We start from the raw sequence: 14,929 nt of genomic DNA on the forward strand, positions 1-14,929 counted from the left end.
GTGAAGTATATTCGGCCACATGCTATGTATAAGTATGAGATATTAAAGTTTGATTCAAGAGTATATGCTTATGAGTGTATATATATATTTGGTTATACAATGGTACTATGGTTTTGAAATTGAATGTTACTTTGATAATAGATATATGTATAATCGGCCTAGGTAAAATTTATATATGAAAGTATATGTTGTATGTAACACCCCTCACCTGTATCCGATGCCGAGAAAGGGTTCAAGGTGCTACCGGACTTAACTCAAGCATACGCATACAAATCCGGACCATAAATTTCTTTTAACTTTAAAGTTCTCGTTCACATGCATTATGTCCCTTAAACAGGCTTACGAGGCCCAAAACGTACATTAGAAACAGTTCGGGACTAAACTGACAACTTAAGAAAAACTTGGAAAATTCATGATTTAAGGCCCCGTACGCCCGTGCGGGTATAGACCGTGTGGTCACATACGTCCGTGTAGCTTGGGGCATGCCCACGACCTTAGTCCGTATGCAACACTAACTTTAAAACATAGCCATAGCACAGGCCCGTGTCCAAAACTTGAGCATTCTACTAGATTCACACGGCCAAGACACACGCTCGTGTGTCTAGCTCGTGTTTGATACTGATTTAAAATTCTAGGTGCAGGGGACACACATCCTTGACACACAACTATGGGATTGAGCCGTGTCTCACACACAGCCTAGACACACGCCCTTGTGTCCAACCATGTGGACCCTAATAGGCTAATTTCCAAGCCTTTGGTCACCCCTTTCACCACTTATACATAATGGTTACCAAATACCAAGTAGAATATAGTTATACTCTTTTAAATGATCTTGGAAAAACTTATTGCATGGAAACCTCATATCATTGGTATCATACATGCTTGATTATTTTCCTATATTGTATTTATGGGTTTCCATGTTACTATAACATATTCAAAATTTGGCTCGTTCTTGTGATTCATTGCCAATTATAAACAAATCATTGCATATAAATATAAACATATATAGAATTGTAGGTCATAACCTACTTCAAAATAAGCCAATTCCCATGGCCATATACAAAAAGATAGGTACATCTTTACGTGCCTTCATTTGGAAAATCAAATGACACATATAACAAAATACTCAAAAATACCTATACATGCCATTGAACAAAACAAAGTATCTATGTACCAAATCTAGAGTAGTTGATAGTATGTTGACCCTCTAACCGTCTTCCAATCCTTACGAGTCCTTGAGCTCTGGAAAACAAGTAAGCATTTACATGCTTAGAAAGCTCGAATAATCAAAAAGTAAACTTACCAAGTAATTAGCATACATCCATAATAGATAAGGGAACCAACAAGTATGAAATGGTCCCCTATCACATGCACTCAACCAATTAGTTAGTCACATAACAATGCACTATGTAATTTATCTTAGATGAGCTCATCATTCAGCATTTCATTTTGTACATGTATTTCATGTTAATCCCATTGAGTGTCTAGGAAATCTCAATGGAATATCCATTAACCGTCTATTCATAAGGATGATCATTTCAGGTGTACACTCCCGTGAACCTCACATCTTATGGCAGGATTACCAGTCCAGGCTAAATCCCCCATATCGTAATACTCATAAGGTGATGACAGGATTACTAGTCCAGGCTAAATCCCTTAATACTCCAAACACTTTTAATGAGCTCGGATATGAATTACCAGTCCAAGCTAAATTCAAACCCTGATCGGACTACTCGTCCGGGGTAAATCCATAAAGCACTAGTATTCTTCGGAAGGCTCAATCATCCAAAGAAACACCTGCCTGAGCTAGATCCTTTTCAAAATTGAGATCAGCGGATTACCTGTCCAGGCTAAATCCTTATTGCAACACATGGAGGATCTCATTACACATGTAAAACATGGTTTATCCATCGAATTCCCTTTTTAACCTCAACGGAGACAATTTTTTTCAACATATCATTAATAGGAATGCATTTCATGAAATCTTATGCTATCAATAAATGCACTCATCATTCATTCAAAAATCACATAATTAGGCATATTAGGATTTTACTTTAAGTTATCCGAACTTAGCTGGTATTCGTTTCGGTGCTGTTTTTCGGTTATTCCGAAACCTTTTGTTTTCCTCGATCGACCTCCGAAATTTGTTCCTCGGGGTCTATTACAACAAAATTAAATCATTAACACTCTACATTATACATTTCAAGTCTAAATTCCACCCCGGTCCAAATGACCATTTTGCCCCTAGCCTTTCACATTTTTACAGTTTAGTCCCTAGGCTCGTATAATGAAACACATGCAAGTCCTACCTTACGCAAGCCTAGGCGAATGTTTTTCCCTCTTATGGCAGCCCACATTTTCCAGTATTTTCACATTTCTACTGCACATTTTACAACTTTTGCAAAAAGGCCCCTCTAAGGGTTTTTCATGAAAATCACCTACGAAAAGATGTCTAACACACATCCAACTTTCATATTCCTCCATAATCCATCAAAATACAAGAAACTCATGCATGGGTAAATTTTTAAACATGAACCCTAGCATGAAATATGGGTAGAAATGGAAAGAGTAAGCTACCGGGATTTCAAAAATAAAAAGAACATTAAAAACGGGGCTTGGGAGCACTTACTATTGAACTTAAAAATGTTGAAAACCCTAGCTATGGTGTCCCTTCAATTTTCGGCAGCCATGGAGAAGAAAAATGACTGATTTTTGCTTTATTTTTCCCATTTTATTTCATTAAAATGCCAAATGACTAAAATGCCCTTAAGCCATTTCTTTAAAATTTCATCCATGCAAGCCCATTTTTGTCTAAAATCTTAGAAATTGGGAAAATTGCTCTCCAAGACCTTCTAATTTATAATCTAAAGCAATTTCATACAAATTGCTTCTAGAATCCAAGTTTTGCAATTTATTCAATTTAATCCCTAATTTTCAATTGGACATTTTACCCAAAGAATTTCTTCATGATATTTTAACACGTGCATATTCTCATATTCTAGGCCTCGTAGTAATCATGAAACAAATATTTTGATGTCAGATTTGTGGTCCCAAAACCAGTATTCTGACTAGGCCCTATTTCGAGATGTTACATTTCTCCCCCTTTAAGGACTTTTATCCTTGAAAGTCTTACCAATGATCAGATTCGGATATTGGCTTCTCATGGTTTCTTCCGGCTCCCATGTAGCCTCTTTCATACCGTGTCGATGCCATAAAACCTTTACTAAAGCCACATCTTTATTCCCCAATTGTTTAACCTCGCTGGCTAAAATCTTAATCGGTTCCTCTCCATAGGTCATGTCTGATCGAATTTCAATCTCGATCGGTGAAATCACATGAAAGGGGTCTGATCGGCATTGCCTTAACATAGATACATAGAACACATCGTGAATCTTTTCCAGTTCGGGTGGCAATGCCAAACGGTAGGCTAACGGTCCAACTCTTTCGATGCTCTCGTACGGTCCGATAAATCGTGGACTTAGCTTGCCTTTTCGACCAAATCTCAACACCTTTTTCCATGGAGATACTTTCAAGAATACTCTATCTCCAACTTGGAACTCAATTTCCTTTCTTTTCAGATCAGCATATGACTTTTGCTTATCCGATGCCACTTTTAAACAATCCCATGTCACTTTAACTTTCTCTTTAGCTTCTTTAATCAGATCAACTCCATGAATCTGGTTTTCCTTAAGTTCTGTCCAGTACAATGGAGTTCGAACTTCCTACCATACAAGGCCTCATAAGATGCCATCTTCAAACTGGTTTGAAAACTATTGTTGTAGACAAATTCTACCAACGGCAGATATTTTTCCCAGCTACCCTGAAATTCAAGGATGCAACATCGCAAAATATCCTCGAGAATTTGAATCATCCGTTCAGACTGACCATCAGTCTGAGGGTGAAAAGTTATACTAAAGCTCAACTTCGTACCCAAGGCTTCTTGTAATTTATTCCAGAATCTTGAAGTGAACCTCGGGTCTCTGTCTGAAATAATCGACGATGGTACTCCATGCAACCTTACAATCTCAAAAATGTATAAGTCGGCCAACTTATCAAGAGAGTAATCTATCCTTACCGGAATATAATGAGTTGACTTTGTCAACTTGTCCACCACAACCCATCTGGCATCTTTCTTTTTCGGGGTCAAAGGTAATCCTGTCACGAAATCCATAGTGACTTTGTCCCACTTCCATTCGGGGACCATTACAAGTTGTAACAAAGCTGAAGGTATATGATGTTTAGCTTTAACTTGCTGGCATACCAGACTTTTCGATACAAATTCAAAAATATCTTTTTTCATACCGTTCCACCAGTACATTTTCTTCAAATCGTTGTACATCTTGGTACTTCCCGGGTGAATTGACAAACGGCTGTTATGTGCTTCTTGCAAAATCTTCCGAATAAGCTCATTATTTTTGGGTACACAAGCCCTATCTCTGAACATCAAACATCCATCAGAACCAATCCAAAAATCTGATTCGATGCTTGACTCACATTGAGTCCTTTTAGCTTGCAAGTCATCATCATTAGTTTAAGCATCATAGATTTCCTAAAGAAATGTCGGCCTAGCCTATAGCTCTGCCAAGACTGAACCATCATCAAGCAATACCAAACGAGCATCCATGGCTCTCAAAGCAAACAAGGATTTTCTGCTCAATGCATCGGTGACCACATTTGCCCTTCTTGAGTGATAGTTAATGATATAATCATAGCCCTTAATTAATTTTAACCATCTCCGCTGTCTCAGATTTAACTCTTTTTGAGACATCAAATACTTCAAACTCTTGTGGTCTGTGAATATGCGGCAAGTCTCACCATATAAATAATGTCTCCAAATTTTTAAAGCAAAAACGATGGTGGCAAGCTCAAAGTCGTGTGTCGGATAGTTCTTCTCATGTGGCTTCAATTTCCATGAAGCATAGGCTATCACTTTGCCATTTTGCATAAGTACACAACCTAATCCATTTAAGGATGCATCACTGTAGACTACAAACTCTTTTCCCGGTTCAGGTAGTACTAAAACAGGAGCTTCGATTAGCAATGTTTTTAACTTCTCAAAACTTTGCTGACACTTCTCCGTCCATTCAAACTTAACGTCTTTCTGTAGCAACCTCGTCATCGGAGTCGCTATCATGGAGAATCCTTTTACAAACCTTCGATAGTAACCGACTAAGCCCAAAAAGCTTCTAACCTCGGTTACATTTTTAGGCGGTTTCCATTCAACGATAGCAGAGATCTTACTTGGATCAACTTGGATGCCATCACTCGAAACAATATGACCTAGAAATCCAACTTCCTGGAGCCAAAACTCACTCTTGCTAAACTTAGCATATAGTTGCTTTTCCCGCAAGGTCTGCAACATAATTCTCAGGTGCTTCGTATGCTCTGTCTTATCCTTGGAGTAAATCAAGATGTCGTCAATGAACACAACAACAAAGTTATCCAATAATAGCCAAAAGATTCTATTCATTAAGTCCATAATTACTGCAAGTGCATTCGTCAGCCCAAACGACATGACAAGAAATTTGTAATAACCATACCTCGTCCTTGAAAGCTATCTTAGGTACATCCGATTCTTTAACTCGCAGTTGATAATAACCAGACCTCAAGTCTTTCTTAGAAAACATGGTGGCTCCTCTCAACTGGTCGAACAAATTATCAATCCTTGGCAAAGGATACTTATTCTTTACAAATAGTATGGGGGCACCCCAAGGTGAAAAACTTGGTCTTGCAAATTCTTTATCCGTCAGCTCTTGCAACTGTGCTTTTAACTCCTTTAGCTAGGTTGGCACCATTCTGCATGGAGTAATAGAAATGGGAGTTGTCCCTAGCACCAATTCAATACCAAACTCTATTTCCCTTTCAAGAGGTAATCCGGTAATTCTTTCGGAAACACATCTAGATATTCACATTCAATACAAATGCAAGGTAGGTTTCATACCCTTTCCTCATATATCTCTGAGCAACCATTGCCGTAATTACAACTGGCGACGAACCCAATTCTCTTGAATCAACCCGTAGAATCTCACCATCCGAGCATTTCAATTTAATATGCTTACTACCACAATTTACGATTACATTGTGAAGGGCTAACCAATCCATACCAAGTATGACATCAAATTCATCAAATGGTAATAACATAAGGTTAGTTGGAAAGCAATGACCCTGAATCGTCAAAGGAAAATTCTTACAGACTTTATCAACCAGGACTGATTTGCCTAGTGGGTTCGACACTCCAATGATGAATTCCGTAGGTTCAATGGGTATGTTCATACTAGACAACAATCTCATGCAAATATATGAATGCATCGACCCTGGGTCAATTAAAGCAATAACACTTGTATTAAAAAGGGAAAAAGTACCCGTAATAACATCAGGAGCAAAGGCTTCCTCTTGAGCACGTATTGCGTATGTTCTTACCAGGGCTCGAACCTCTAGCTTTGCAGTGTCCTTAGTCGCAACTCGATTGCCACTAGCACTCCTATGGTATCTCGAAGGTCCACCTCGTGGAATGGGGGCACCCAACTTTGGGGTTACTTCCACTTCTTTTTCGACTCGCTCTGGGTAGTTTTTGAGAAAGTGGTCAAGAGAACCACATCTGAAACACGCACCACTCTTCATTCGGCACTCTCCGAAGTGAAATTTTTTACAACTCTTACACTTTGACTTTTGATCATCTACACTCCCCACACTAGTCACCATCGGGGAGGAAGGCTTCTGACTTCATTGTTTAGAGCCTCTCGCTCTACCCGAATATCCTACTGATGAAGTGAAGCTTTCATGTTCACTCCTTGCTTTCTTCGTGGAAAATGAGAGTGTTTTACCGCTGGACCACTTGCTCGCAACTCGAGTGTAACACCCCGAACCCGAGACCGTCACCGGAGTCAAACACGAGGTGTTAACAGACTTTAAAAATTTTCCAGACACTGCCAATCAGCATAATAGTCGCTCTAAAAATCATATCTTGAGTTCAGAAACTCGGAATCCAGTTCCGTAAATTTTCCCTGAAACTAGGCTCATATGCCCATCTACATATTTTTTTCGAGAATTTTTGGTTGGGCCAATTAGTACAGTTTATTAGTCAAAGTCTCCCATGTTACAGGGATCGACTACACTGACCTTTGCGTATTACGACTTGGATATCTCCCTGTACAGGGCTTCAATACTGATGCCGTTTGTTTTTGTAGAAACTAGACTCATAGAGGAATCTATACATATATGTATTGACTCCTAATTGTCTCTGGTTAATTTATAATGAATTTCTAAAGTCGGAAAATGAAATCCAGAAACCGTTCTGGCCCTGTCTCATAAGAACCTGAATATCTCTTAACATACTGTCCGTATGATTGTTTCGTTACTTTCATATGAAAATAGATTCATCAAGGTTCGTTTAAATAATTTATTCACTATTTAATTCCATTCCTACTATTTTTAGTGATTTTCCAAATCTACATCACTGCTGCTGTCAGCATCTGCCTTTAAGGTAGGCTTTACCTATTTCATAGTTTCCATGATTCAACTAGCCCTTTTTGCATAAATAGCACAATTTATGATAGTGATTAACCATTCCCATGGCCAATCCTTGTCAAGCATATCCATACCAAATGATTATAACATTATACTCAACATATATATAAGCCATTTTCGCATGGCTATCCAAAATTATACAAGTCCAAAGGGTCCATGACCCACAACAAACGGGTAGTCCTATACATGCCATTTAGAAGTTCAACTAAAATTGTACCAAAAAGGGGGGGGCTTTGATAGTGTGGGCGACTTCGACTTCAAAATCCCGAGTCTGATAGCTGGAGAACCAAAATCTATAAAATAGAGGATCAAAGAAACGGAGTAAGCAATTTATGCTTAGTAAGTTTTGAGCAAGGAATTCCAGCACAACAAAAGTATAGCATTCATGTAGCTAAACGGATACTTTCATATGCACAATTTTTCAATATCATACTTGCTTCACATTACCAACCCTTATGTACATACACAAAAGATCAACTTAGCCAAAGGCCGGTAGCTCATTTATCAACTGAGCGAATACTTATTTGTAAGGGCTCAACTAAATTCAAGCACATACAAAACATACCTCAATGTTGGGATGTTTCTAGAGTATTACAGCTGGCAACCCATCCAAGTCCGTAGACTCAACTCGGATTACTTCGTTATTTGCGCACCTCAATTCAATAGTCTTGCTTTTGCAATTCACAACCGCATCATGCACGGTCAACCAATCCAACCCGAGAATAACATCAAATTCATTAAACGGCAAAAGCATCAAGTCCGCCGAAAAACAGGAACCTCGAATTACTAGGGACATTTCTTACACACTTTGTCGACAAGCACGTAACGACCCAAGGGATTTGACACGCGAATTACGAACTCAGTAGACTCAATAGGTAAAGTCTTACTGGATGCTAAGGTTTCACATATGTAAGAATGAGTAGAACCGGGGTCAATCAAAGCAATTACATTAGTATCAAAGAGAGTAAAAGTACCGGTAATAACATCGGGCGAAGAAACATCCTCGCGGGCACGTATAGCATAAGCTCTAGCAGGCACACGAGCCTCGGGTCTGGTCGTAGCATCTCTAGATCCTCTCTGACCACCACCAGCGTTGCCCGTATTTCCAGATGGTCTACCTCGAGCAGTGGTAGCACCCGGTTTCCCACTCTGATTTACATTCTATTCAGACAACCTCGGGCAATCTTTAATGAAGTGGTCAACTGATCCGCACTTGTAACAGGAGCGGTCAGGGAATCTACAACTCCCCGAATGCCATTTACCGCAATATCAACATTTCGTTCTGTCTCGACGTTCATTCCCAACATTGGTGACCGAAGTGCCTCGTGTACCCACAGGGGGTCGATCACGATCTCGTCTAAAAAGGCCCGAAGTGCCTCTAGACCGGCCCACATCATCTCAAAATTTCTTCGATGCCTGTTGAAGAGACTTTCCCGAGGATCTTTTATGAAACTCTCCAGTTCCCACATCAACTTTTTGTTTTTCTTTTCTAAGCTCTTCGGCTTTACAAGCTCGCTCGACAAGTACTACGAACTCTCGTATTTCAAGAACGCCAACAAACATTTTTATATCTTCATTCAGCCCATCCTCGAAGCGTTTACACATGATAGCCTTGGACGAAACACATTCCCGAGCGTATTTGCTAAGTCTAACAAATTTTCGCTCGTAATCAGTAACCGACATGGAACCTTGCTTAAGCTCAAGAAATTCCTTCCGTTTTTGATCAACGAATCTCTGACTGATATACTTTTTCTGAAACTCAGTTTGGAAAAACTCCCAAGTTACTTGCTCTCGGGGCACAACAGAAGTCAGAGTACTCCACCAATAGTAGGCAGAATCACGTAGCAAGGAGATAGTACACTTTAGGCATTCATCGGGTGTACAAGATAGCTCATCGAGTAACCGGATAGTGTTGTCCAACCAAAATTCAGCTTGCTCGGCATCGTCGCTATCCGTAGCTTTAAATTCAGTAGCCCCATGTTTTCGGATTCTGTCAACTGGGGGCTTATTTGACCTTATTTGGTCAGTTACCGGAGGTATTGTAGGTGCGGGGGTTGTATTAGTCGGGAAGGGAGGTTGTGGAACAGCCGTCTTAGTTCGAATGTATTGTTAAACCAATCATTCATCACGCTATAGAAAGCTTGTCTAGCTTCATCATTCAGGTTACTAGCATTAGGTTGAGAGTTCACCGGCGCTGTCCCTTGTGCGGGAGCAGGCGCTACACTCTCAAGATCATCAGCTACCGCTCGGTCGGGATCGGGATCCATTACTATAAATAAACACATTTGCAAATGTCAGAAACCACCACACTATCAAATAATCACATAAAATGGCATGTATAGCTAGACCCAACGCATTACGGTAGTCCTAGAATTGACTAAACCGTAGCTCTGATACCAATCAAATGTAACACCCCGAACCCGAGACCGTCACCGGAGTCGAACACGAGGTGTTAACAGACTTTAAAAATTTTCCAGACACTGCCAATCAGCGTAATAGTCGCTTTAAAAATCATATCTTGAGTTCAGAAACTCGGAATCCAGTTCCGTAAATTTTCCCTAAAACTAGACTCATATGCCCATCTACATATTTTTTTCTAGAATTTTTGGTTGGGCCAATTAGTACAGTTTATTAGTCAAAGTCTTCCATGTTACAGGGATCGACTACACTGACCTTTGCGCATTATGACTTGGATATCTCCCTGTACAGGGCTTCAATACTGATGCCGTTTGTTTCTATAGAAACTAGACTCAGAGAGGAATCTATACATATATTGATTGACTCCTAATTGTCTCTGGTTAATTTATAATGAATTTCTAAAGTCGGAAAATGAAATCCAGAAACTGTTCTGGCCCTGTCTCATAAGAACCTGAATATCTCTTAACATACTGTCCGTATGATTGTTTCGTTACTTTCCTATGAAAATAGATTCATCAAGGTTAGTTTACATAATTTATTCACTATTTAATTCCATTCCTACTATTTTTAGTGATTTTCCAAATCTACATCACTGCTGCTGTCAGCATCTGCCTTTAAGGTAGGCTTTACCTATTTCATAGTTTCCATGATTCAACTAGCCCTTCTTGCATAAATAGCACAATTTATGATAGTGATTAACCATTCCCATGGCCAATCCTTGTCAAGCATATCCATACCAAATGATTATAACATTATACTCAACATATATATAAGCCATTTTCGCATGGCTATCCAAAATTATACAAGTCCAAAGGGTCCATGACCCACAACAAACGGGTAGTCCTATACATGCCATTTCGAAGTTCAACCAAAATTGTACCAAAAAGGGGGGGCTTTGATAGTGTGGGCGACTTCGACTTCAAAATCCCGAGTCCGATAGCTGGAGAACCAAAATCTATAAAACAGAGGATCAAAGAAACGGAGTAAGCAATTTATGCTTAGTAAGTTTTGAGCAAGGAATTCCAGCACAACAAAAGTATAGCATTCATGTAGCTAAACGGATACTTTCATATGCACAATTTTTCAATATCATACTTGCTTCACATTACCAACCCTTATCTACATACACAAAAGATCAACTTAGCCAAAGGCCGATAGCTCGTTTATCAACTGAGCGAATACTTATTTGTAAGGGCTCAACTAAATTCAAGCACATACAAAACATACCTCAATGTTGGGATGTTTCTAGAGTATTTACTGAAATTTTTACAGCAAGATCATTCATTCCCAAATCACGTACCTTCGGAATTTAACCGGATATAGCTACTCGTTCAAATGCCTTCGGGACATAGCCCGGTTATAGTAACTCGCACAATTGCCTTCGGGACTTAACCCGGATTTAGTAACTCGCACAAATGCCTTCGGGCTTAGCCCAGAATTTGTATCTCGCACAAATGCCTTCGGGCTTAGCCCGGAATTAGTATCTCGCACAAATGCCTTCGGATCTTAGTCTGGATATGGTCACTTAGCACAAAGCCTTCGGGACTTAGCCCGGACATCATTCAAATAACCATGCACATTTAACAGTAAATCATGGCACATTCGTATTTCATTTTCGTTAACAAAACTCAAACACAAGACACTTATCACTCTTGCAATTTCGGCTCAATAGCCACACACAAAGAGCATGATTTTAATTTGCTTAAAACATGATCTAATCAAATCATAATTTAAGCTCTTTTACTCAAGAACTTACCTCGGATGTTGTCGAATGATTCCGATAGCTATTTGACCACTTTTTCCTTCCCTTTATCGGATTTAGATCCCCTTTGCTCTTGAGCTTAATTAGACAAATAAATTGATTTAATCATTTGAGCATCGAAAAGAGGAACACAAGGCACTTAGCCCATATTTATACATTAGACATTAAAGTCACATACATGTGAAATCATGCATCAACTCAACATATTATCCCACACTCCTTTTAGCCGATTGTCTAAGCCAAGATATAAGCATTAATATGCTTGCCTCTAACCGAATACATGCAACGCCAATCCATCTCATGTGGCCGAATATGCATGTCTACGTTGAGGCAAATTATATACTTAGTACCACATATAAATGACATACATTTTACTAACTAATGCATTACATATTACAACTCAATATGCATCCATCATTCCCTCCATAACTAAACCATCACCATATATAAACGTATACCTTGGGATGACATATATATGTATCATACCAATACACCATGTGCAAATATATATATATATGCAAAAGCCGAATCACAAGGCTGATTATAGCCATCTCATATATATATATATTTTTTTTCATCCCATACCCGAATGCACAAGTACATTATAATAGCTTCCAACTTAATTCATCATAAATTTCCCCTTTTTTTTTGTTTTCATGGCCGAATGCTCCTTCTACACCATTTGCCTTCACAAAGCATGAATTTCATCATCCAACTTACAAGCTTACAATCTCATGAAGTTTAACCTCATAGTACCTATCAAACTCTCACTCATTAGCTTCTATCATAAACCTCCAACAACACCAACTAAACATATACTTCGTGGGTCTATGGTAGAGCCAAGAAAGGAACTCATAGATATCAAGATGTAAGCAACTACCATTATTAATCTAAGTTTTGCATGAAACACAATCATCACCCTTATTAATCTTTTATAGCCGAAAACCATACTCACCCCCAAAAATCAAAATTTTAACATGGTTTACAAAAATCACTTGATAACTCACTCAATATCAACTAAAATTTCAAAAGCTAGTACAAACTTCCTTACCTTAATAGTGACCTAAGATGACCGATTGCTTCACTCTCTTCTTCTTCCTTTCAATTCGGCCAAGAAGAACCAAAGAACACAACTTGTTTTTTTTTTCTTTCTTCCTTAGAACATTCGGCCAAGAGCAATGAAGAAAGATGGACACTTTTTTTTTGTTTTCTTTCTTACATTCACGGCAATGGAGAGGGGAAGAACAATCATACACATTCTTTCCTTTTTTTTTCCATTTCTTTATTACCCATACTCCTTATTTTATTGTTCCTAACATACATCACTAACATAACATGTTTGTGACATGTTTCCACTCATAGCATGGCCGGCCACTACTAATTAGGGGGGGAATGTGACATGCAAGTCCCCCCTTTTTATTTCATGCACTAATAGGTCCTTATGCTTAGACCTATCACATTTCAAAATTGTCGCACATAAGTCCTATTGACTAAATTCACATGCAATCGACTAAATCGAAGCTTGAAATTTTCACACATTCATAATTGCATATTCTAGACAATAAATATCACATTCAAACATTTCGGTGACTCGGTTTAGCGGTCCCGAAACCACTTCCCGACTAGGGTCAATTTTGGGCTGTCACAACTCTCCCCCACTTAAGAAATTTTCGTCCCCGAAAATCTTTCCGGTAAATAAGTTTGGGTATCGTTCTTTCATCGAGCTCTCGGTTTCCCAAGTAGCTTCCTCGATCCCGTGTTTGAGCCATAACACCTTTACTAGCGGAACCCTTTTGTTTCGCAACTCCTTCACTTCACGAGCTAAGATACGAATCGGTTCTTCTTCATAACTCAAGTCAGATTGAATTTCAACTTCTGAGGGATTAATCACATGTGACGGATCGGATCTATAACGTCGAAGCATCGAAACATGAAAGACATCGTGAATCTTTTCAAGTTCAGGGGGCAAAATCAATCTATACGCAACTGGACCAACTCGTTCGGAGATTTCGTACGGCCCAATGAATCTCGGGCTCAACTTGCCCTTACGTCCAAATCTGAGTACCTTTTTCCAGGGCGAAACTTTAAGAAACACTTTATCTCCCACCTGATATTCAATGTCTTTTCGTTTCAAATCCGCATACGATTTTTGACGATCTGTGGCTGCTTTCAGACTTTCACGGATTACCTTTACTTTCTGCTCGGCATCCTTAATCAAATCAACTCCGAAAATTTTACTTTCACCGAGCTCGGTCCAAAACAATGGTGTACGGCATTTACGACCGTACAAAGCCTCGTAAGGTGCCATCTTAATACTTGATTGAAAACTATTGTTGTAAGCGAATTCAATCAAAGGTAAATACCGTTCCCATGAACTACTGAACTCGAGGATGCAACATCTCAACATATCCTCAAGTATCTGAATTATCCGCTCGGATTGACCATCGGTTTGGGGGTGAAAAGCAGTGCTAAAATGCAGCTTGGTACCCAAAGCTTCTTGCAATTTCTTCCAAAATCGCGAGGTGAATCTCGGATCTCTATCCGACACGATAGAAATAGGTACCCCGTGTAATCTCACAATCTGAGAAACATACAATTCGGCTAGTTTATCCAATGAAAAATCCGTACGCACGGGGATAAAGTGAGCCGACTTAGTCAGTCTATCAACAACAACCCAAATCGTATCCTTCTTACTTGCTGACAATGGCAGTCCAAACACAAAGTCCATTGTGACTCGATCCCATTTCCACTCAGGTATCATGATCGGCTGAAGTAATCCTGAAGGCACTTGATGTTCCGCTTTCACTTGTTGACATATTAAACATCTCGAAACAAAGTCGGAGATGTCTTGTTTCATACCATGCCACCAAAACCAACGTTTCAAATCGTTGTACATTTTCGTACTCCCCGGGTGAATTGACATTCGGCTACAATGGGCTTCGTTCAGAATCATCGAAATGAGTTCCGAATTCCTTGGAACACACAAACGACTTCTGAACCTCAAACAATCATCATTATCAATTTGAAACTCCGATTCCTTGTTCGGAACACACTCAACCCGTTTTGCAACCAATTCATCATCAACTTTCTGGGCTTCACGAATTTGATGAATCAATAATGGTTTGGCTTTTAATTCAGCTACTAACACATTGTCGGGTAGAATGGACAAGTGCACATTCATCGCTCGTAAAGCAAACAATGATTTCCGGCTTAAGGCGTCTG

Source organism: Gossypium hirsutum, chromosome A11, assembly GCF_007990345.1.
Source record: "Gossypium hirsutum isolate 1008001.06 chromosome A11, Gossypium_hirsutum_v2.1, whole genome shotgun sequence".
Classification (NCBI taxonomy): Eukaryota; Viridiplantae; Streptophyta; class Magnoliopsida; order Malvales; family Malvaceae; genus Gossypium; species Gossypium hirsutum.